This window comes from Schistocerca cancellata, chromosome 6 (genome assembly GCF_023864275.1).
Source record: "Schistocerca cancellata isolate TAMUIC-IGC-003103 chromosome 6, iqSchCanc2.1, whole genome shotgun sequence".
Classification (NCBI taxonomy): Eukaryota; Metazoa; Arthropoda; class Insecta; order Orthoptera; family Acrididae; genus Schistocerca; species Schistocerca cancellata.
Window position 1 is genome coordinate 586,599,267 of NC_064631.1, and position 23,533 is coordinate 586,622,799.

General features: G+C 44.7%; 1 pseudogene; it reads right to left on the reverse strand.

The window, feature by feature from the left end:
* Nucleotides 1-22,047: 22,047 nt before the first annotated feature.
* Nucleotides 22,048-22,165, reverse strand: LOC126089597 (5S ribosomal RNA; annotated as a pseudogene).
* Between the last annotated feature and the right edge of the window lie 1,368 nt (nucleotides 22,166-23,533).

A 23,533-nucleotide genomic window follows, 5' to 3' on the forward strand; every position in this document is an offset into this window, starting at 1 on the left:
TGTCAAGCGAGAGGTTGTTGGAAGGCAGGGTGGAGGTATGTTGCATTTTATGGTGAAAGCTGGTATTGCCTCGGTGCCAGTGATGGCCGTGTGTTAGTTAGAACGGGACCAACTAAGGACCTGCAACCAACCTGTCTAGACGCCCTGTACCTACATCTGAAGTTATGATCTGCGATACGATTTCGCATGAAAGCTGGAGGATTCTCGTGGTTATACCAAGTGCCCTGCCTGTAAGACTGTACGTCAGTCTGGTGATTCGACCAGCTACGCTGCCACTGCAGGGGGTGTTTCCCAACAAAATAACGTTCGTCCACGTACCGCTGTTGTAACCAAAAATATTCTACATAATAGTGACATGTTGCCTTGGCCTGCTCGATCACCAGATCCGTCTCCAGTTAAGCGCATATGGGTCATCGTCGGACGACAACTCCAGCGTCACCCACAGACAGCTGCACCCGTTCCTGCAATGCCCGATCAGGTGCAGCTAGCATGGAACTTCATCCCACAAACAGTCACCTGGCACTCGTACAAACCACTGCTTCCACGTTTGCATGCTTGCATTGGACATTTTGGTGGTTACACCGGTGAATTATGTACCAGCATTTCATATTTTCAATGGCTTATCTAGCGCTTGCATTAATCTATGATACTGCAATGCTTAACACTTAAATTTGTTGCATATACAAGTGTATTCCCAAAATTTCATTACTCTACATTAATTACACTACTGGCCATTAAAATAGCTACACCAAGAAGAAATGCAGATGAGAAACGGGTATTCATTGGACAAATATATTATACTAGAACTAACACGTGATTACATTTTCACGCAGTTTGGGTGCATACATCTTGAGAAATCAGTACCCAGAACAACCCCCTCTGGCCGTAATAACGGACTTGATACGCCTGGGCATTGAGTCAAACAGAGCTTGGGTGGCGTGTACAGCTACAGCTGCCCATGCAGCTTCAACACGATACCACAGTTCATCAAGAGTAGTGACTGGCGTATTGTCACGAGCCAGTTGCTCGGCCACCATTGACCGGACGTTTTCACTTGGTGAGACCAGACGTTTTAAATTGCTGGCGAGGGCAGCAGTCGAACATTTTCTGTATCCAGGAAGGCCCCTACAGGACCTGCAACAAGCGGTCGTGAATTATGCAGCTGAAATGTAGGGTTTCGCAGGGATCGAATGAAGGGTAGAGCCACGGGCCGTAACACATCTGAAATGTAACGTCCAGTGTTCAAAGTGCCGTCAATGCGAACAAGAGGTGACCGAGACGTGTAACCAATGGCACCCCATACCATCACGCCGGGTGATACGCCAGTATGGTGATGACGAATACACGCTTCCAATGTGCGTTCATCGCGATGTCGCCAAACACGGATGCGACCATCATGATGCTGTAAACAGAACCTGGATTCATCCGAAAAAATGACGTTTTGCCATTCGTGCACCCAGGTTCGTCGTCTACACCATGGCAGGCGCTCCTGTCTGTGATGCAGCGTCAAGAGTAACCGCAGCCATGGTCTCCGAGCTGATAGTCCACGCTGCTGCAAACGTCGACGAACTGTTCGTGCAGATGATTGTTGTCTTGCAAACGTCCCCATCTGTTGACTCAGGGATCGAGACGTGGCTGCACGGTCCGTTACAGCCATGCGGATAAGAGGCCTGTCATCTCGACTGCTAGTGATAAGAGGCCGTTGGGATCAAGCACGGCGTTCCGTATTACCCTCCTGAACCCACCGATTCCATATTCTGCTAACAGTCATTGGATCTCGACCAACGCGAGCAGCAATGTTCCGATACGATAAACCGCTATCGCGATAGGCTACAATCCGACCTTTATCAAAGTCGGAACCGTGATGGTACGCATTTCTCCTCCTTACACGAGGCATCACAACAACGTTTCACCAGGCAACGCCGGTCAACTGGTGTTTGTGTATGAGAAATCGGTTGAAAACTTTCCTCATGTCAGCACGTTGTAGGTGTCGCCACCGGTGCCAACCTCGTGTGAATGCTCTGAAAAGCTAATCATTTGCATATCACAGCATCTTCTTCCTGTCGGTTAAATTTCGCGTCTGTAGCACGTCATCTTCGTGGTGTAGCAATTTTAATGGCCAGCAGTGTATTTTGGTGTTGCGGTTTTCGCCGGCCGTGGTGGCCGAGCGGTTCTAGGCGCTTCAGTCCAGGTCCGCGCGACTCCTACGGTCGCAGGCTCGAATCCTGCCTCGGGCATGGATGTGTGTGATGTCCTTAGGTCAGTTAGGGTTAAGTAGTTCTAAGTTATAGGGGAGTGATGACCTCAGATGTTAAGTCCCATAGTTCTTAGAGCCCTTTCAACCATATTTTTATTGCGATTTTCCTTCAGTGTACTTGTTACAGAGATTCCGGATTATGAGAATTTATTCTGACAACAGAAATACCTGTAGCAGCAAAAGGAGTCCGATGTTGCACGGTGAGCAGACAGAAGATTTGTAGATCAGAATTCTTTTATCTGCTAAAAGGGATATTTTAACAGTCAGGACAGCGGATTGATTTACTGACTTCACAGCTGCAGAGACACGATGGTATTGGAGAACAGTAATGAAAACGAAGCACTGGAAGGTAGGGCAGAGACCGGGGTGAGCCGTCGCCGCTAATGCTGGCGTGTGCGACTGACGGCCGCGAGAGCGTGACTCGGTCCGCGCTTCCCACTAGAGATGGGTCGTTCGCGAACTAACGGCTCCAAAGGAACGGTTCATCAAGATGAACCGAACGAGCGATGAACGAATTCTAAGGAACGGTCTTTCATAGTTCACTTCGGACGCGGCTTCCTACTTATAGTTCGCGGGAACGGGAAACGATCGGTCTCGTTCCCACAACGGCACATCGGCCTGTCTCGTTCCAGCCTCGGTCCCGTTCCCGTCTGTCGTCCCCGTCTGTCTCGGTCTCGCTCGGCCGGACTCGTCCTTCTTCACGTGGCCACTCGTCGCAGTTCCACTGCCGACTGCTCATAGTGAGCTCAGTATAGAGTTGTCCGTTTCGTTCGCTGAGCACGCCGATTCTAGGTCTGTTTCAAACCTTTTCTGAACTCTGAACTTCTGGTTCTTTTCGTATTCTATTCAGCGTCCATGACCGGTAATTAAAATATATTTTATAATTACGTGAATCACATAACATACATGGTATGTAATAGATACATCTTTTCAGGTAACAAAACAGCATATCAACTTACTTCACTATTTCGATAAACAGCCGAAGAAATATTTGTAAAAAGGCAAGATTTTTTTTATTACACATGCAATGGAAGTCGGCACGGCACACACGAGTGGCCATTTCCCGTCTTTCTTTGATCCGAGGTAAAAGAGCATGTTCATTGTTATGGAAGGCAGACCGACTTACAACCGAATGAAGTCCGCGTTCCATAATCGAATGTCTGGTGTCACATTCTGTAAAGAGAATATGATAACTTCTACAATATTATTTCTTTGGTACAGGGTGGCACTCGAAAAATCGGCCCCGAGTGCTAGGCTGCTTATTCTCGCCTACCAATCACCGTCTATTGTTTCGAAGTTGTTATTTGCATTAGCTTATTTGTTATTTCTTCACTGCCTAATTATTACATATTTATCTATTCTGCTCGTAGTGGTCAACAAATCGTGCGTAACTGGCGAGCAGTGTGTACTCGGGGCCGGTTTTTCGTGCGCCACCTTATATTATTTCACTGCGATCAACCACATAAAGCTACAGTTGGCTGAGCGAGAGGTTTTGCAGAAATTGTGAGAATTCTGTTATGAATAAAAACTCTGTATTCCAGGGCAGAGGCAAGTCCCCACTCTTAGTCTTCCATCTTCAGTCACCTATGCTACTAATTTTCAGTTTTTCATAAGAACCGTATACCAAGCGCAAGTGAACGGTGAACGAGTAAAAATGAACGGTTCGCAAAAAAGAGCGATCACCAGTGAACTAGTTCCCAAAGATGAACGAGTCCGCCCGTCTCTACTTCCCACAGCCGCAGCTGGAGCCGCTGCGGGCGGGCAGCGCGGCTGTGGTCAGCAGGGGCGGAAGCGCGCGCGGTCCAGTTGGCCGCGCCGCCAGTACAGTAGCAGGGAGAGCCGCGCGGGCCCCCGGGTCAGCCGGGTCGCGGCCCCGCCTTTCTCCTCATCCCTGAACGCCTGCCCGCGGTAACGGCGCCGCGCTGCGCCTTTCTCCACTTTCGATTGCGCGCGCGCCCTGCGAGTTTTTAGTGCGCTCCGCCAGGAAGCGGCTGGCGCGTTAAACGTGCGGGCGCGTGTAGCCGCGACGCTGGCGCAACTCACTACAGCTCCTCCGTTTTTACTCTCGTCGTCGCCGGCGTCTTGCATGCGGGGATTACGCAAATGCCTCGTCGTGTATTCAGATCGACCGTTGCCTCGATCGATACCTGTCGTAAAGTGTCCGAGACACACATATCGACATTATTGCTCAAAAATGTTCAAATGTGTGTGAAATCTTATGGGACTTAACTGCTAAGGTCATCAGTCCCTAAGCTTACACACTACTTAACCTAAATTATCCTAAGGACAAACACACACACCCATGCCCGAGGGAGGACTCGAACCTCCGCCGGGACCAGCCGCACAGTCCACGACTGCAGCGCCCTAGACCGCTCGGCTAATCCCGCGCGGCGACATTATTGCTACTACACTGAAAAGTCAAAGAAACACGTACACGTGCCTAATACCGTGTAGGGGCCCAGCGAGCGCGCAGGAGTGACGCAACACGACGTGGCATGGACTCGACTAGTGTCTGAAGTAGTGCTGGAGGAAACTGACACCATGAATCTTGCAGGGCACTCCATAAACCGGTAAGAGTACGAGTGGGTGGAGATCTCTTCTGAACAGCACGTTGCAAGGCATCCGACATACCCTCAGTGACGCCAATATCTGGGGAGTTTGGTGGCCAGCGGACGTGTTTAAACTCAGAAGAGTGTTCCTGGAGCTACTCTGTAGCAATTCTGTACGTGCGGGGTGTCGCAATGTCCTCCTGGAATTGTCCAAGTCCGTCGGAATGCACAATGGACGTGAATGGACGCAGGTGATCAGACAGGCTGCTTAGTTGGTTGGTTGGTTGGTTGGTTTGGGGAAGGAGACCAGACATCGTGGTCATCGGTCTCATCGGATTAGGGAAGGATTGGGAAGGAAGTCGGCCGTGCCCTTTCAGAGGAACCATCCCGGCATTTGCCTGGAGTGATTTAGGGAAATCACGGAAAACCTAAATCAGGCTGTCCGGACTCGGGATTGAACCGTCGTCCTCCCGAATGCGAGTCCAGTGTCTAACCACTGCGCTGCTTAGCTACGTGTCACCTGACAGAGTCGTATCTACACGTATCGGTGGTCCCACATCACTCCAGCTGCACACGTCTCACACCATTACACAGCTTCGACGAGCTTGAGCAGTCCCCTATTCAAATGCCGGGTCCATGGATTCATGAGGTTCTCTCTGTACCCGTACACGTCCATCCGCTCGGTTCAATTTGAAATGGGACTCGTCCGACCAGGTGACATGTTTCCAGTCATAAACAAAATGGTTCAAATGGCTCTGAGCACTATGGGACTTAACGACTGAGGTCATCAGTCCCCTAGAACTTAGAACTACTTAAACATAACTAACCTAAGGACATCACACACATCCATGCCTGAAGCAGGATTCGAACCTGCGACCGTAGCGCTCGCCCGGCTCCAGACTGTAGCGCCTAGAACCGCTCGGCCACTTCGGCTGGCCAGTCATAAACAGTCCAATGTCGGTGTTGACGGCCCCGGCGAGGTGCAAAGCTATGTGTCGTGCAGTCATCAGGGTACACGAGTGGGCCGTCGGCTCCGCAAGCCCATATCGATGATGTTTCGTTGATTGGTTCGCACGCTGACACTTGTTAATGGCCCAGCATTGAATTCTGCAGCAATTTGCTGAACAGTTGCCCTTCTGTCACGTTGAACGATTATCTTCAGTCGTCGTTGGTGTCGTTCTTGCAGGATCTTTTTCTGGGCGTAGCGATGTCGGAGATCTGATGTTTTCCGGATTCCTGATATTCACCGTACAGTCGTGAAATGGTCGTACGGGAGAATCCTCACTTCATCGCTACCTCGGCTGTTTCCCATCGCTCGTGTACCGTTATAACCCCACTTTGAAACTCACTTAAATATTGATAACCTGCCATTGTAGCAGCAGTAACCTATCTAACAACTGTGCCAAACACTTGTGTTACATAGGCGTTGCCGACCGCAGTGCCGAATTCTGCCTTTTTATATATCTCTGTATTTGAATACGCATGCCTATACCAGTTTCTTTTGCGCTTAAATGTATTTAACAATTTCTATATGTGCTCGGGCAACTCAGCTCGAGGCTTCTCTGTTGTTTCACTGGCTTGTTTCGTATGTGGAGCTTACAACTACTTATACATCTTCATCTGCACACACATTCCACAAACCACAGTATCATTCGTGGTGCAGGGTATCCGGTACCCTGTAAGTCATTTCCTTTTCTGCTCCACTCGCAAGTGAAAAATGATTGATAATACGCCTCTGTGTGTGACCTAATGTCTCATGGCCCTTACGCGAACGTACATTGGCGGTAGCAGAATCGTTCTCCAGTCATCCTCAGATCTCGGTTCTCTAAATTTTCTCAATAGTGCTCTTCGAAAAGAACGTTGTCTTCCCTCCAGTGATCTCAATTTGAATTCACGAAGCTACACCGTAATACTTGCATGTTGTTCCAACCTACCGGTAGCAAATATAGCAGCCCACCTCTGAATGGCTTCAATGTCTTCCTGGTGCAGGTCCCAAACACTCGAACAGTACTCGACAATGGGTCCCACTGGTTTCCTACCTGCGGTCTCCTTTATACACGAACCACACTTTGCTAAAATTCTCCGAATAAATCGAAGCTGGCTATTCGCCTTCCCTACAACAGTACATTCCTGACAATTATCATCTATCGATTCTGACACAGTTTGGCAAAGATAAAACTTCAAAAAGTTGTGACATTTGGGCCTCTGCCACTCCAACTGCTATGTGATACTGCCATACATAAGCTGAAAGAAATGTGGAGTCAAAGCGATTGAAATGGTTGTAGTAATCATGTGCTACCACTTCACTGTCTACTGCTCTACGTATTCATCCTCCCTCCTCTGTGTTGCCACAGATAGCTTGTAACCTTTCACATTTGTAATGGAAAGCAGGATTTGTGAGGGACCTATATGTAGTCGGTCGCAACAACTCAGAATCATGATATTCTGTTGTGGTCTGGATTGTCATTACTTTGCATGGCAGGACCCCTTTGGTTGTCATCAGCCGCACCCTTGTAGCACAGCGGTACGTCGACGATATTCTACGTCCCATTTCGTTTCCCTTCAAGGCAAGGCATCCTGAGCTTACATTTCAGCAAGATAAAGCACGAAAGCGTCCGTTGAGTGTTTCCACTGCTTGTTTTCGTGTTGACCTAGTCCTACCTTCTCCGGCAAGCTCGCCTGATGTCTACCCAACTGGGAACGTTTAGAGCACTGTGGACACAGGGCCCTCCAACCAGGCCGGGATTTTAAAGATTTAAGGCGCCAACTGTCCCCCAGGAGGATCTCCTACAACTCCGTCAGTCAATGCCAAGCCGAATAATTGCTTGCATAAGGGCCAGGGGTGTGCCAACGCGACGAGCGAAGCACTTCGGATACGGTTTTGAATTCACGACATCCAGGAATATATGGCATTGTATGACGTTTATTTTTTGAGATGCATATGGGGCCTGAAGATGCCATAGTGGAAAGCCGAAACTGGCAGTCAAAATAAAGTAAAATAACATCTCAATTACACGGCTTTTGGCTAATTTCATTGCTAATTACTTGACCAGATGCTGTCTCCTGTCCTTGGTGGATCAACAGAGACCGAAAGCTACCTATGGCCGGCCTTATGGGACGATTAGGGAAAGACTGGAAGTGGCTGTTCTGCTTCGAGCTACGTAACTATTCTATAATTCGCACTAAACGCCTGCTTTCTGTTACGGTGAAGACAAGACAACACTTGGAAACGAGGTTGGTCAGCTGGAATGATTACCTTTTGCTTTTTAAATTCTGTAAAATACAGGGTGTTTATAGATGAATATCGGGGATTTAACGCTTTATAATATTTATTATATTAAACTTACAGTTATAAATGATATGTCAAATGAAAGAGCAACTCAAACAGTTTTACCAAGAACCTTATAAATGTTCAATGTGAGCTCCATTTGTCACAACCCACACGTCAAGTCTATAGCCGAGCTCTTCCCAAACGTTGATAAGTGTGTCTTCAGTGATTGTAGCAACAGCTGCTTCAATCCGGTTTCTTAATTCAGGGAGGTGTGCTGGTAGCAGAGGCACGTACACACGCTCCTTGATGAAGCCCCAAAGGAAAAAGAAATCGCATGGAGTTAGGTCGGGTGAACGTGGAGGCCATGCAAAGCAAGCCCTGTCATTGGGCCCCTTGCGGCCTATCCAGCCCTTGGGTACAGTGAAGTTCAAATGGTTCAAATGGCTCTGAGCACTATGGGACTTAGCTGCTGTGGTCATCAGTCCCCTAAAACTTAGAACTACTTCAACCTAACTAACCTAAGGACGTCACACACATCCATGCCCGAGGCAGGATTCGAACCTGCGACCGTAGCGGTCGCGCGGTTCCAGACTGTAGCGCCTAGAACCGCTCGGCCACTACGGCTACTGTGAAGTTCAACCAGTCGCGTACTTGGCTATGCCAGTGCTCACATTGAACATTTATAAGGGTTTTGGTAAAACTGTTTGAGTTGTTCTTTCATTTGACACATTATTTATAACTGTAAGTTTAATGTAATAAATATTATAAAGCGTCAAAACCCTGATATTAATTTATGAACACCCTGTATTTAGCGTTGTTCGATTCATTGTAACTTTTGGCTTCGTAATTGTTCGCTATGAGATGCCGTACCAGGTTAACGTTTTTTCTTTTGTTCGTTATCATCTCCTTCATTTAAGTTATGGGTTGGATTTTGATATGTTTTATTCATTAAGAGTCTTTAAACATACTACAGTACGTCCCCCGTAATTTCGTGTTTTTACTAAAAGCAAAGAGGCTTCAAGCAAACCTACTCAAAATTACCCCTCGATTTATTTGTTTAGTAAACACAGTAGTGGTCGCATGTAAGTTGTTATCCTTTATTTGTGGACGACCGGTTCCGATCAACTCCAGAGATCATCATGAGATCTACATTACTTGGTGACAGCAAGAATCGCTGGTAGTGTTCCCAGCACGGGCGGGCCTGCTCCACGCCACCGATTCCTATTATCACCAAGGAATGATCCCTGGAATAGATCGAAACTGGTCATCCACAAATAAAAAGAAACAACTTACATGTGACCATAACCGCACTTGCTAAATAAATTGTAATATTATTAAATCGCTGTTTTCTGAAACAATGTTCAAAAAATTTCTAAATTTATTAATGATAGTACGCCTTCCCAATTTATTTTATTACTCTGTTTTGCGCATGTGCATCGTCTCAGCTACATAATTATTAGAATTCTGTTGCAGAGAAAGAGAGAGGGAGAGAGAGAGAGAGAGAGACCCTCCTCATAACGTCTCCTCCTCATAACGTCTCCTCCTCCTTTCGGTTTGTAGCTCAGGATTGTGTTACGTAGCCTTTCATCTCTCTAGGTACTCACACGTTGTTCATATATCCCTTTTTATTCAGTTATTTCCGCATTAATAGCGTGTAAATACAACTCGAACATGCTCCTCCTCTATTAAATCTCTTCTTGTACGGTCCTTTTTTTACTGTCCCCTTGTCGGCTTTGGTGGTCTAAACGCAAAGTGCATGACTGGGAACCCAGAGGTTGCGGGATCGAATCCCACTCAGACTCTGGGATCTTCTCAGCCATGTGAAGGTATGCCAAGAATGACCCCTGGTTCAGATGCCACATTGAACTGTAGGTCCCCTTTCCCCAGTAGCGTAACAGAGATAAGACGAGTCGCCGAAATGGAGTCCGACCGAAATAACTTGCAAAACAGGCGTCTGAACATCATTCTTCAGCGACTCCTAGCCAGTTATGCCTTTCGAAATTGTTTTACTCTTCCCCATGAATCTCATCCTAGCTGCTGTTTTGCTCTCATTTTTAGTTTTATTTATCCAGCTTGTCCGCCGTAGTTTTATAAATTCAATTTTTGTACCTTTTCGGGTTTCGTAGTTAAGTCTACTATTGCTTAAAATTTGCAGAGCTATTCATCTACATCTTGTCATAATCACGAGTAGTGGCACAGACCAAATATTTAAAATGTGACACTTGTTGAATTATTTTATCATTAATCACTGTTTTCAAACATTTTGGTGTTTACTTGGAAATGGCATAACTTTCGTCTTGCGTCATCAAATTTTTGAACTATGTTATATTCTTATTTGGTTTACCCGGTGGACTGCTGAGTGAAAATCGTCCTCACTTTCTTGTATCTCACTTCACGATCTTCGGATAGTGCATCTGGATTCATGTATTTATCTAAGTTAGTTCCTGGATAATTACCTGATTTCCCGTTTTAAGGACATTGTCAGTATAAATGTAAAAAAAAAGTGTGTAAAAGCGAACACCTGTGTCTCATTCCTTGGTTGGTTTGTATCACGTTTGTTTTGATGAAAACATGAAAAAAGCTGTCTGACGATGAACTGTAAACAGTTCGAGGCCGTTAACGGTATTTTCTTGGATAAAGTAACGTAAAATCAATTTGTGGGTGGTTGCTGTACATAATCAATCTACTTCATTTAACGGCCACGGTCTCTAACTACGTCCTTATTTGTCAAAATAACATTTGTCCTTTTCTCTTCTATATTTACTATTACGTTTTCCACGATATTATTGATTGCTCTTATGTGGTGTAATGGGTAGCTCCCGTCGTTCATTATTGCCTATAATATATTTCGGCCAACTCTATCGAAAGATTTTTCATAATCTGAAAAGCGATATAGGTTTCAACATTAAATTCTCTTAGTTTTTCCATGAGTCGTTTCACTGTAATAATGTTTTCACTGGTGAACGTGCTTTCCTAAGGCCGCTTTGATCTTCCCAGCTAACACTCTTGTTCTGCAACGCAAGATATTTCAGTACTCGCACGCTGTGTTGGACAGACTAATGCCTCCGTAGTTTACACATTCTATTGGCCTTTTTGAATAGGGAGGTGACTACCACTGGGTTCCTCGAGCTTTGGATTTTGCACATTTGGAAGCAAATACTGGTAAGATGTAGGAATCTGTGATGATAGGAGTTTCTTGCGTACCTGGTTAACTCTGCATTTATTTTACCATTAACGTGATGCTAAACTCCAAACATCGAAGATACGAGGGAAGGAAGGAAGGAAGGAAGGAAGGAAAATTAGTGGTTCACCTCCCGTCGACATCAGTCATTTGGGGGGGGGGGGGGGGGAGAAACAACGGGTGGTGTGAAAGAAGTTATCAGAACAAGAATGGAAGTACGGTTCGATGACGGCCGAGCGGGTTGGCACGATGGTAGGTGTACTGAACGGCGGCCCAGACCCACGTCCGCCCATTCAGATCCAGGTTTATCGTGCTTTCCCTCAATCGCTCCATGCAAGAGTTTAAATGTTTCCTTCGTAAAGAACACGTCTCATTTCCTTCCACGTTCTTCCGCCAACACAGCCTTTGTTCCGACTGTAAATTTCCTAATCATCCTCTTCTGCTCACACAGCAAAACTCTCCCACTATTTTTAGCGGCGCATTTCTTAGACTAATCCGCTCAGCATCGCCTGGTTTAAATCGAGTACAATCCGTTACCCTCGTTTCACTTTCGTTGGTGTTCGTCATATTACTTCTTAAAACTTTTATCCATTATGGATGAGGATCACTGCAACTGTGATGAATAAAGCTTTCTCGAAATTACTGCAAGCAGCCTCCTGGCAGTAATTTCAAGAAACATTCGTTTCTTCTTTCCTAAACAATATCCATTCTGTTCAACTTGCCTTCCAAGCTCTTTGCCGCCTCTGAATTACAAAGTCATCGGCAAACTCTGTAGTTTTTAATTCATAACCCATAAAATTTAATTCCTTTCGTAAATTTCTCCTTAATTCCCTTCACTGCTTCCTGAATATATTGACTGAATAATAAGAAGGATGGGCTACAATCATGCCTCACTCTCTTTCCAACTGCTTTCTCTCTTTCACGACGTCTTATTCTTGTACCTGCAGTCGTGCTTACGAAATATATTGATGCGCTCACGAAAAAGTGGTTAAGCTGCTACTCCTCGAATTGCCAGAGTTCTTCTGCGATTATTGATTGCATTAAAATAAGCATTCAGTTGCAGCTAAGTTTTAATCTTACTCACACAGTCGGTTTCGATTCCATTGCAAATCTTTCTCATATCTATTAAGTATATGTTACGCAACAGTTGTGGATCCTGTACCGGAATATTGATCACTTGAGTAGGATCATAGCAGCTCTGATTAACAGGGAAATGTAGAGTACACAAATAAAGCCGCACTTCATCGACAAGCAAAATAATGCCACAGGACTGCTGTAATCTCTTAGTTGAGGGACAAACGTCAGGTCCCTCACGAAAAACTCCTTAGAAAACTTCGAAAAATTGATTTTCCAAGGCGGAAACTATAAAAAAATTTCAATAACTGCTGCATGTAAGGAAACACTGTTCCCAGAAGTCAACAGTGCAACGAAAGCTTCAGTATGCTCCAATGCAAATTACTCTTTGTCATGCATTTTGCAGAGATTCCTAGGTTCCTACTTTCCATCTACTAATGACCTTGCAAAAATGTATTCTTTCTAGTCTCATTGTCCTTGAACAGCTGCGGTGAGGCGGACGAAAGTAAGAGTGATCGCACGCTAACGCTCACGTTTTGTTTCTGTGTGTGTAAGTTTTGACCAGCAGAAAAGTACCTATGGGCGTGTCTATGTGACTTCTCCGTACTGTGTGTCACCCTTACCCTGTGTCCGGGAGCCGCCTTAGATTAGAAAACAGGCGTACACAATGTCTACATTTAATGCTTGCCATTCTTAGAATTTCGCGGAGTAGCGACGAAAACCGCAGTTTGGTCATGTATTAACAAGCTACTCTATGACATACAGAAACTGCGAGTCGCTCTTAAAATGTGAAGGGGATGGAGGCGACGAAGTTTAAGGAAAAACACTGATGTACATAACAGTTGACAAATGATTTTATCGATACTGTAAGACGCATTTCAACATTTTTATCTTCTTTGTGTGTTCCTGGGTGCGTGTAACAACGAAGAACAGGCATTTACATTGAAAATCCCACTATATTTTCAGTATTACGCAGTGACGTTTTCTCTTGCCTTTCGTGATTTTATTGTGTCCTGCCGCAACATTACAATAACACCACGTAGTTGGTGTAGACCAAAATACACTCCTGGAAATGGAAAAAAGAACACATTGACACCGGTGTGTCAGACCCACCATACTTGCTCCGGACACTGCGAGAGGGCTGTACAAGCAATGATCACACGCACGGCACAGCGGACACACCAGGAACCGCGGTGTTGGCCGTCGAATGGCGCTAGCTGCGCAGCATTTGTGCACCGCCGCCGTCAGTGTCAGCCAGTTTGCCGTGGCATACGGAGCTCCATCGCAGTCTTTAACACTGGTAGCATGCCGCGACAGCGTGGACGTGAACCGTATGTGCAGTTGACGAACTTTGAGCGAGGGCGTATAGTGGGCATGCGGGAGGCCGGGTGGACGTACCGCCGAATTGCTCAACACGTGGGGCGTGAGGTCTCCACAGTACATCGATGTTGTCGCCAGTGGTCGGCGGAAGGTGCACGTGCCCGTCGACCTGGGACCGGACCGCAGCGACGCACGGATGCACGCCAAGACCGTAGGATCCTACGCAGTGCCGTAGGGGACCGCACCGCCACTTCCCAGCAAATTAGGGACACTGTTGCTCCTGGGGTATCGGCGAGGACCATTCGCAACCGTCTCCATGAAGCTGGGCTACGGCCCCACACACCGTTAGGCCGTCTTCCGCTCACGCCCCAACATCGTGCAGCCCGCCTCCAGTGGTGTCGCGACAGGCGTGAATGGAGGGACGAATGGAGACGTGTCGTCTTCAGCGATGAGAGTCGCTTCTGCCTTGGTGCCAATGATGGTCGTATGCGTGTTTGGCGCCGTGCAGGTGAGCGCCACAATCAGGACTGCATACGACCGAGGAACACAGGGCCAACACCCGGCATCATGGTGTGGGGAGCGATCTCCTACACTGGCCGTACACCACTGGTGATCGTCGAGGGGACACTGAATAGTGCACGGTACATCCAAACCGTCATCGAACCCATCATTCTACCATTCCTAGACCGGCAAGGGAACTTGCTGTTCCAACAGGACAATGCACGTCCGCATGTATCCCGTGCCACCCAACGTGCTCTAGAAGGTGTAAGTCAACTACCCTGGCCAGCAAGATCTCCGGATCTGTCCCCCATTGAGCATGTTTGGGACTGGATGAAGCGTCGTCTCACGCGGTCTGCACGTCCAGCACGAACGCTGGTCCAACTGAGGCGCCAGGTGGAAATGGCATGGCAAGCCGTTCCACAGGACTACATCCAGCATCTCTACGATCGTCTCCATGGGAGAATAGCAGCCTGCATTGCTGCGAAAGGTGGATATACACTGTACTAGTGCCGACATTGTGCATGCTCTGTTGCCTGTGTCTATGTGCCTGTGGTTCTGTCAGTGTGATCATGTGATGTATCTGACCCCAGGAATGTGTCAATAAAGTTTCCCCTTCCTGGGACAATGAATTCACGGTGTTCTTATTTCAATTTCCAGGAGTGTATGTAGATTAGAAGTACCTAAGGAAGGGGCTAAAATCCTCGAAGTGCGTAAGCTATATTAATAAAAATTACAGATAAACTTTTATCTGTTCTCAGGTTTATCGAAAATTGCACTTGTCGTCTTCGTCAGATGCCAGGGAAATTCCTTCCAAGTTACATGCCGTGTCGAACATTTGCAGAATATCACATACAGGCGCTTGGAAACGTAAGAAAAATTAGAAGGTTTTACTTGACCACATGAAAATTTGAGCCCATTTCACTGTCTATTGGCTTGCAAACGGGCTGTCTAAATTGGAATATGTGCAATAGCCGAATGCGTACACGTGCGTACACTGCTTAGGGCTGCGGAACGCAATTTGCAGTCTCTCGTGGGCGATGGTGTCGGTAAGGGCCATGTATTGCATGTGTTGACACATTACTTTAGCGCGATGGTTGCGTTAAAGCGTATGTAATGTCTGTGACATCACCATGACGTGGAGGTAGAAGCCAGACACTCGTATACCGATTACTGAGCGTAAAAGAAGGTCCAAGATAAATTTTCGATAACCTGTTGTTTGTTGTCGAGGAATGGTATGAAAGGAATCGGAGTTTTTCGCTTTATTGTTGTTTCATGGCCTTTGGGGGATGGTGGAATTATCAAGTGGTGACAATCTTCTATAACCAAACTTTTTTATAAAATAAAAAAATATAGTACTCATGAAAAGTTTAACCATTTAGATAAACATAACTTTGGATTGGGTGAAGGCCATGCCTACTTTCGGATTAACTTCAGCTGTGTGCTTAACTTTTTATTTTTTATTTATATGAAGAGTAAATGAGCAGCCAGCATTAAAGTTCTGTGGGAAGGGAGCTGGGAACCATGCTTAAACTGTAGCAAGAACAAGCTTCAAAATGTCGGATGGGTAAGTCATTATGCCGCTTATGGTTTAAATAAGTGGAAACATTTGCTTGAAAACCATTTTTTATTTAGTTGGTTATTAATGAGTGAAGGGACAAAGTAAATGCATATGAACTTTTTTATAGAAAATAACGTCAGTATTTTGTAGTCAAAAATCTTGCAGCCGTTAAACTTCAAAAAAGTTGAACACTCTTTGTTGTTAGAAACTGTGTTAAATTTTTATAATGATATCACTATCAACAGATCAACGTTCCGCCCATCCCTCTCAGCCACGAAAGGAAAAGCCTGCAGGCTGAACTAACATCGTTACAGCGTTTTGCCGCCAGTTCATAGTCATTAGTTTGACTTCTGTTGACTGTTTTGATGTGTCCAGATATCGTAGCTTGGGACGGTACGAGCATATGGAATAAGTTCAGAGATACGTAAGTGGCTGGACGAATTTTTAAGTAATAAAAACCAGTACGTTGTCCTCGAGTTAAAATTTTAATTTCTTATTTTCGCAAAGTTATGATCTGTCCGTTCGTTCATTGAAATCTCTGTTGATTGTAATAAGTTTAGTGTCTGTGTTTTGCGACCGCACCGCAAAACCTTGCGATTAGTAGACGAAAGGACGTGCGTCTCCAATGGGAGCCGAAAACATTTGATCGTAAGGTCATAGGTCAACCGATTCCTCCACAGGAAAACACGTCTGATATATTCTACACGACACTGGTGAAGGCATGTGCGTCACATGACAGGAATATGTTGTCGACCCACCTAACTTGTACACTTGGCAAATGAGTAAAAAGATTCTTCTACCTTGCCCGATTTAGGTTTTCTTGTGGATGTGATAATCACTCCCAAAAAAGTGAGGAAAACATAAGAGTTTGTAACATACACTGAAAATAAAATATTAAACTTTTCACTGGAGGCAGGACTTGAACCAAGGACCTCTCGTTCCGCAGCTGCTCACGCTAAGCACGGGACCACTGCGCTCCTGAGATCGCGCCATTCTTGATATTGCCTATCTTGCATATGGACTACTCAAATTGTATATTTTACTTATTTTTTCATAGTTCCACACAACTTCTTCCTGTTTTCTCGATTGATCTGTGTTCAGTTTTTCAAGGCCTATTCACTGTGCCAACTTATAACTGAATCTGAGGGGGGTGCGATGGGGAGGTTCCCTTGTAAGGCGCTACCGCCGTGCCCTTTCAGCCAAATAACGGTCCACACTTTCTGATGTCACACGTGTTCGGCCCTGTCCTGGTCTCCGGGATACAGTTTCGGTCTCTGTAAACTTTCGCCCCACCCAAAAACAACAGAACGATTCACATTGAGCCATCGAGCAACATCAGTTTGCGAATCTCCTGTTTCTATTATTCCTATGGCTCTCCACAGCAGAGAGTCTGTAGGCACCTTCTCTGTACCACACTGCACCGTGTCTGACTATGAACAAGCGATTGTGGATGCGGGACTACCCTGCGAACACTACCCCGCTTGATGGGTGCCCTGACTTCATTGCTACTGTGGCTGTCCGTTGATCGGAATGCCATCTTCCGTGAAGAACACGATCGTAACGACATCTGTTGACAGCAGTTTGTTGCTTTAATTTTGGACACCAGTGTAGATGTAAATGTAGATGCAGGTGTGGTGCGAAATCAAGCTGAAGAGTGGAGACAAAATGAGTCAATAGATTATGCCCATGGGCGAAATTAAACACGGTTTAGTCTTTGCTCATCCGTCAGATTATGAAAAAGTGTGAAAGAAATAGCATGCTAGCAAGTTCACAAATTTCGCAACCTCCTTGTAAACTAAATCTTAAATTCGTGGCAAATCTTTATTCTCAATGAGTGTTCATTGAGGTCTCAATACGGAAATCGCGTGGTACGAAACGAAGTGGGTTAAAGTAATTTGCCTTTGAACACTCTTCAAAAAGTGGATTTTTGTTTTTCATCTGAAAACGATTTTAGAGTTTTTATATAAAAAGATGATTAAAAGAACTTAATTGTACATCATGAAGTTGTTTGGAAATCAACTTAAAGATCTCTCCGTGTGCTTAAACACCCACGTTTCCGCTGATTTCACACGTCAGTGTTGTCATTATACTCCCGTTGAAGAAAGATAATATACAACTGTTTCTCATGTTGTCAGCCCTGTTAGAAGAAAGGCTTTGTGATACTTTTATGTTTGCTTTGAATATCTTTGGTTTTCGGGCGTTGTTTTTCTTATAAACTTTTATGTAGTTTGAGTTGCTGCTATTTTGTCATTTTCGTAAGTTCTTATGCCTGTAATTTACTTTAATCTGTGGCACTTAGCAAGTGTGTGGGGTAGTTAACAATTGTGAAGTTCGAGAGTTGATAGAAATTTATTCTGGGTTTAATAAGAGACAGCGTCCTTGTGGCCACATGAGAGGCCAGAATAACAAGGAGTAACAAGAAAAGTAAAAGAGAAGGTGAGGAACAAGTAAACCAAAGAGACTGCACAACTGGAGTGTATTAGGAAGAAGAGAGATAAGTCGTAGGTCAAACATAACCATGAACTGAATTTTCTGAGAATTGAATCTTTTGATATGCTTATTTTATGCACAAAAATTCTATTTGAACTACAGGTCTGAAATGTTGTGGGATGTTTCAGGATACTATTTGGAGGAAAGCAGACTACAGATGCTAACGTACTATAAACAGGGAGCAAAATCCACACTGATTAATTATAAAAAAGGTAATCTTAATTTTGATTATCAAATGCAAATACTTGTAGAGTAAAATGTTGTGACTGAAATGACATGATTGTCGTATACTTTTTAGATAGCAATGTTGTTAATGTGTACTAGAAGTTTCAAGCATCTGAGTAAGATAGTTAACCAGCGCACACATTCCAAGTATGGACCAGCATATAAAAACGTAATATTATGATCGTAAGAAAAAGTAATAAAATCAACGTGAGAACTAATTTGATTAACTGTTCATCAAATTATTCAGCAAGAAACGCTCTTATTGTCCTACAACTTTCAACCTACTAAGGGTTAACTTTTTTAATTGGAGCTGTGTAAACTTAATGAATACTGTCAGTATTGTTCCAGGGGTTCACAGACAACTTACTTTAACAGTAACTTTTTGAGACCAGTGTAGCTAACATGTGGATGACTGCATTAATTTGTTACTGTGAGAATGTAAATGAAAGGAACGGAGAGCTGGTAGGGTTGCTTGAACACAGTCTGCAGCTGTTGATAAACACTGAATAAATCACCCACATTGACGCTTCCATTTCTTCAGCTACTGGCATCATTTTCGTTTATGATAAATTCCAGGTTTTCTTGCGGATAGGAGCCCATCCTAAACTGCAGGTCTCCTTGTAACAGGCCGGGTAAGCTAGTTCGACGGTGGGAGGCGAGTCCACCGCAAAAAGGCTGTGCCTCGGTGCTTATTAAAGCACTGAGGTGTCCGAACTGATCTGCAGGTTTACACCACCATCCGAAGAGCAGCTGACTCGCCATCATTATCAGTGGCTCTTAAGTACGATAGTATGGTCTATCAAATGTAATTTATGACTAAATTGAGGATTTGTTGTCACGTGTGACGCAGCCTGTTATCACTGACAGATTTTCACGGACAGCAGAAGAAATAACTTCAGGCGTGCATTGGAAGCCTGACTGCTCATGTTGTATATTAATGTTCATAAATTTTGACAATACGGTCCAGAACAGTAACAGCGATTTGACGATACACATGGGTTAAAACGAAAGTCTACATCGCAATAATATTTTATTAATGACCGGTTTCGACTTCATATAGAAGACATATTTAGAGAGTGATCGCTGTAAGAACAAGAATAACAAGAATAGCGAAGTTACAGAAGTATTGGTGAGTATGGCGTCGGAGGTAATCATAATGAAGTATCGATGTACCTTTTACCTGTCTGGCTGTTGCTGGCGGGTCGTCGGATGTTCACACAGCAATACGACCGTAAACTGCTGACTGATGGCCGGAGAGCCACGGCTTAAACAGTGTGTAAATTTCGCATCGAAAACGGATTACGTCAGTCACCGAAAGCTGATTATGTCAGCCACAGCCAATGGCATACGCTTCATGGAATGTGAGATATTGATGTTACATAGAATTTACAAAAGAAGTTATCGTAAGCTAGGTACGAATATATAAATAGGTAAATAGTTGCAAATCATCAGAGAAGTAATCTTTTTTATGTTAAAATTAGCGAACTTACAGACTGAAAGAAGATGAAGTGCCACTTAGTTGCACTAGTAAGACTTACAAAGACGTCGTTCTTATCAGTTTCCAGCCAACAACCAAAAAAACAAAACAAAAATTTTTATTTCTTATATACGTGCTGGTATAATGTGACATACAGCTAGTAAATAATTTCATTAAATGATAAAAATACTAAAACGTACATATATCGCCGTATAACTTCTAGGCTGTACCCTTTAGTATGCAATTGAAGTGATGCCGTTGTCAAGGTAACACAGAGGCCAAGACAGCAGCTAAGATTTCGGAGAAGTACACACATGGACGCCGGGTAGTCATGGTAACGGCACAAGTCGGTATCTTCAAAGACCTTTGCGTGGATGACCCACGAGAGAGTTTGTTTTGAAACTCTGCTGTTCCTGTTCTTACAGTGCTCATTTCCTGAAGGTGACTTCTACCTGAAATCGAAACCGATCTTCAATAAAATATTATTGCGATCTGTATATTAATGACCTGGTGGACAATACTAACGGTAATCTCAGACTTCTTGCAGGTGAGCCAGTTACCTATAATCAAGTACTAACGGACAATAGCTGCAGAAATATCTAGTAAGTTCCTGATAAGATTTAAAAATAGTGCAAAGCCTTAAAAATTGCTTCACATGTACGGAAAACATACAAACGTAATACTATGTGACTACAATATTAGTGAATCTTAATTAGAATCAAGCTAACTTATACAAATACCTAGGCGTAGTAGCTTGTGTGGACATGACGTGAAATATTTGTATAGGCTCAGTCGTAGGTAAAGTATGTGGCAGACCTCCGATTATACGTAGGATACTAGAAAGTGCAGTCAGTCTACAAAGGAGGCTGCTTACAAAAGATCGTTGTGTCCAACCCTATAGTGTTAAAAAAAATCCTACGGGACCCAAACCAAACGGGATTAACAAGAGAACTAGTAAACGTATACAAAGAAGGGCAGGACGAAGTCACACCTTTGTTCGCCTCACGGGAGAACCTGAACTGGTAGACACTTTAAGAAATACGCCAACTATGAGGCGAAGGCTTATTTACAAAGCTTCAAGGAAAAGTATGAAGTGACCAGTCTGGAAGATATAGTACAGCCCCCTACGGATCAATCTCATAGAAACCGCAAAGACTAGACCAATTGCAGTAGGCAACGCACTGGAGTTATTTGAATATTCATCATTCCTGCATGTCATATGCAAATGGAAAGAGAGGAAACCTAATATGTGGAACAGTGCGATGAAACCCTCTGCCATGCATTTCACAGAGATTTTTCACAGTATGGATCTAGATTGAACAGTGTCCACTTCACCCAGTCCACGAGACACTGTGGAATATAGACCACGACACTGGAGAAAACTTTGGTCACCGAGAGTTATGCACTTGAAGATTTTCCACCCCTCTGCCTATTAGTTCACCCTTCACCCATAATGTATGCTGCGTATCTTTGTATGTATCGATAGTCCGTCGTTAGCGTCGCTTGTGTTTCTTTGGGGAACGATTGTTGGCGATCGTCGCGGAAAGTGAGAGTGTTTGGGTTCTCCGATAGAGTGATGAATACTGGAACGCTCGTCGAAGCACAGTGTGGGGTGTAATGTAGAAGGTTTGTTTGAATGATAACAATGCAAGTCTTTTGTGGTGGCTTACACTTAATGGTGTGAACGAAACATTTATTGCAGAATTTAAGACAACGGGTATGTATTATTGGTAGCAATATCTTTCAAAACGCCACGCATAAATACGAGGGGGAGGGGGTCATACCTCGGGTTCTATTGGTGACGGAAAGGTAGGATCAAGCGTTCTGAATAGCCTTTCATCTAAGGGCCATTTGTACACCAAACAGGAGTGTCTTACTGTAACCATCCTATAGTACAGAATCAAAGTTTGAATGTTGTGCACTTCCCCCAGTAGAAACTCCGCCCTAACAGGCCATGAAGACCCAACGGTACCGACCGGTCGCCGTGTCATCCTCACCCGCAGGCGTCACTGGATGCGGATATCGAGGGGCATGTGATCAGCACAACGCTCTCCCGGCCGTATGTCAGTTTGCGAGACCAGAGCCGCTACTTCTCAATCAAGTAGCTCCACAGTTTGCCTCACAAAGGCCGAGTGCAGCCCGCTTGCCAACAGCGCTCGGCAGACCGGGTGGTCACCCATCCAAGTGGTAGCCCAGGCCGACAGCGCTTAACTTCGGTGATCTGACGGGAACCGGTGTTACCACTGCGGCAAAGCCGTTGGCTTCCTGCAGGAGAAGGAGGAGATTAATGTTTAACCTCCCCTCGACAACGAGGTCATTAGAGACGGAGCACAAGCTCGGGTTAAGGAAGGACGGGGAAGGAAATCGGCCGTGCTCGTTCAAAGAAACCATCCCGGAATTTGCCTGAAGCGATTTAGGGAAATCACGAAAAACCCAAATCAGGATGGCCGGACGAGGGTTTGAACCGTCCTTCTCCCGAATGGGAGTCCAATGTACTAACTACTGCATTACCTCTCTCGGCGCACTTCCTCCAGCTTAGGCAGAGGAAAGAAATCGGTTGATTCTTTTTGCATTCGATGTGGCCTAGGGTGCGCTTTAATGGTCTTATGGAGGTATCATTTAGTTCATGAGCGTTTCCTGAGAAAACCAGAAAAAAGTGTTTTCATCAATTTTTCGCCCAGCAGTTGGTTTCTAAGTAACTAATCCCAGAAAGTTGCTCAAATTTTAACGGTATGTTTTCTAGGCATTTATCTAGAAGTGTCACCTTCTGGATTTCAAAAACACGCTTTCTGGGTATTAAAACTGAGCTGTAGATTCCAAGCAAATGGCTGTAATTTTTACGGTATATTCATAGGAGTCCGATCTCGAACAGCTTAAAAAATTTTCTAGGTACCTTTATTAGTTTTCGAGATACAGAGGTTCAAAGTTACCCTTTTTGTGCACGTAAAATACGCACGTAAAATCCAGTGTGAGGCGAAAACATAGTTTATAAAATGACTTAGACGGAGAAATATCCTAAAAAGTGTCCCCGTTACCATCAGAAGAGTTGTGGGAGCACTGTGTTGTAGTTCTGAAGCATATGCAATATTTTTGTGCATGTAAATTCCGATGCGTCGTATGAAATTGGTTTTGCGGTATTTCAGTTTCACATAAGTAAACTATCAACATCTTATGTATCCATATACTCCTTCTCATACGAGTTACGTGTCCTATTGTAGCAGGGAAAAGAAGGAAACCAGAGGAAAAAATGCCCCTATCGAAGCTCCAGAAACGTGAAAATGCCCCTGTTTAATTAAAAGACTCTGACTGAAAAGTGGGGAACCAGCTACCTCAGTCTACCTTACACAGCACCCTTACAAATTTCCACAACAATTTTGTCATGCGAACATACTGGCGCTTTTTTATTCTGAGAGAGAAGGAGAGAACGGCAGTGGGAAAGAAATGGAAAAATAATAAATACTGGAACGTAGTAGACAGTGGTTGCGGTGTATAAAGAGCGAAAGAGAAATGGTAATGTGAAAGAAAGAGAGGGGCACAGTGGCAGCGGAACATAGCTGACAGTGACGGAATAGTGGCAGGAAGAGAGTGAAGGAGACAGTACCAGAAGGGAGGAATAAAGAGGAGTACAAA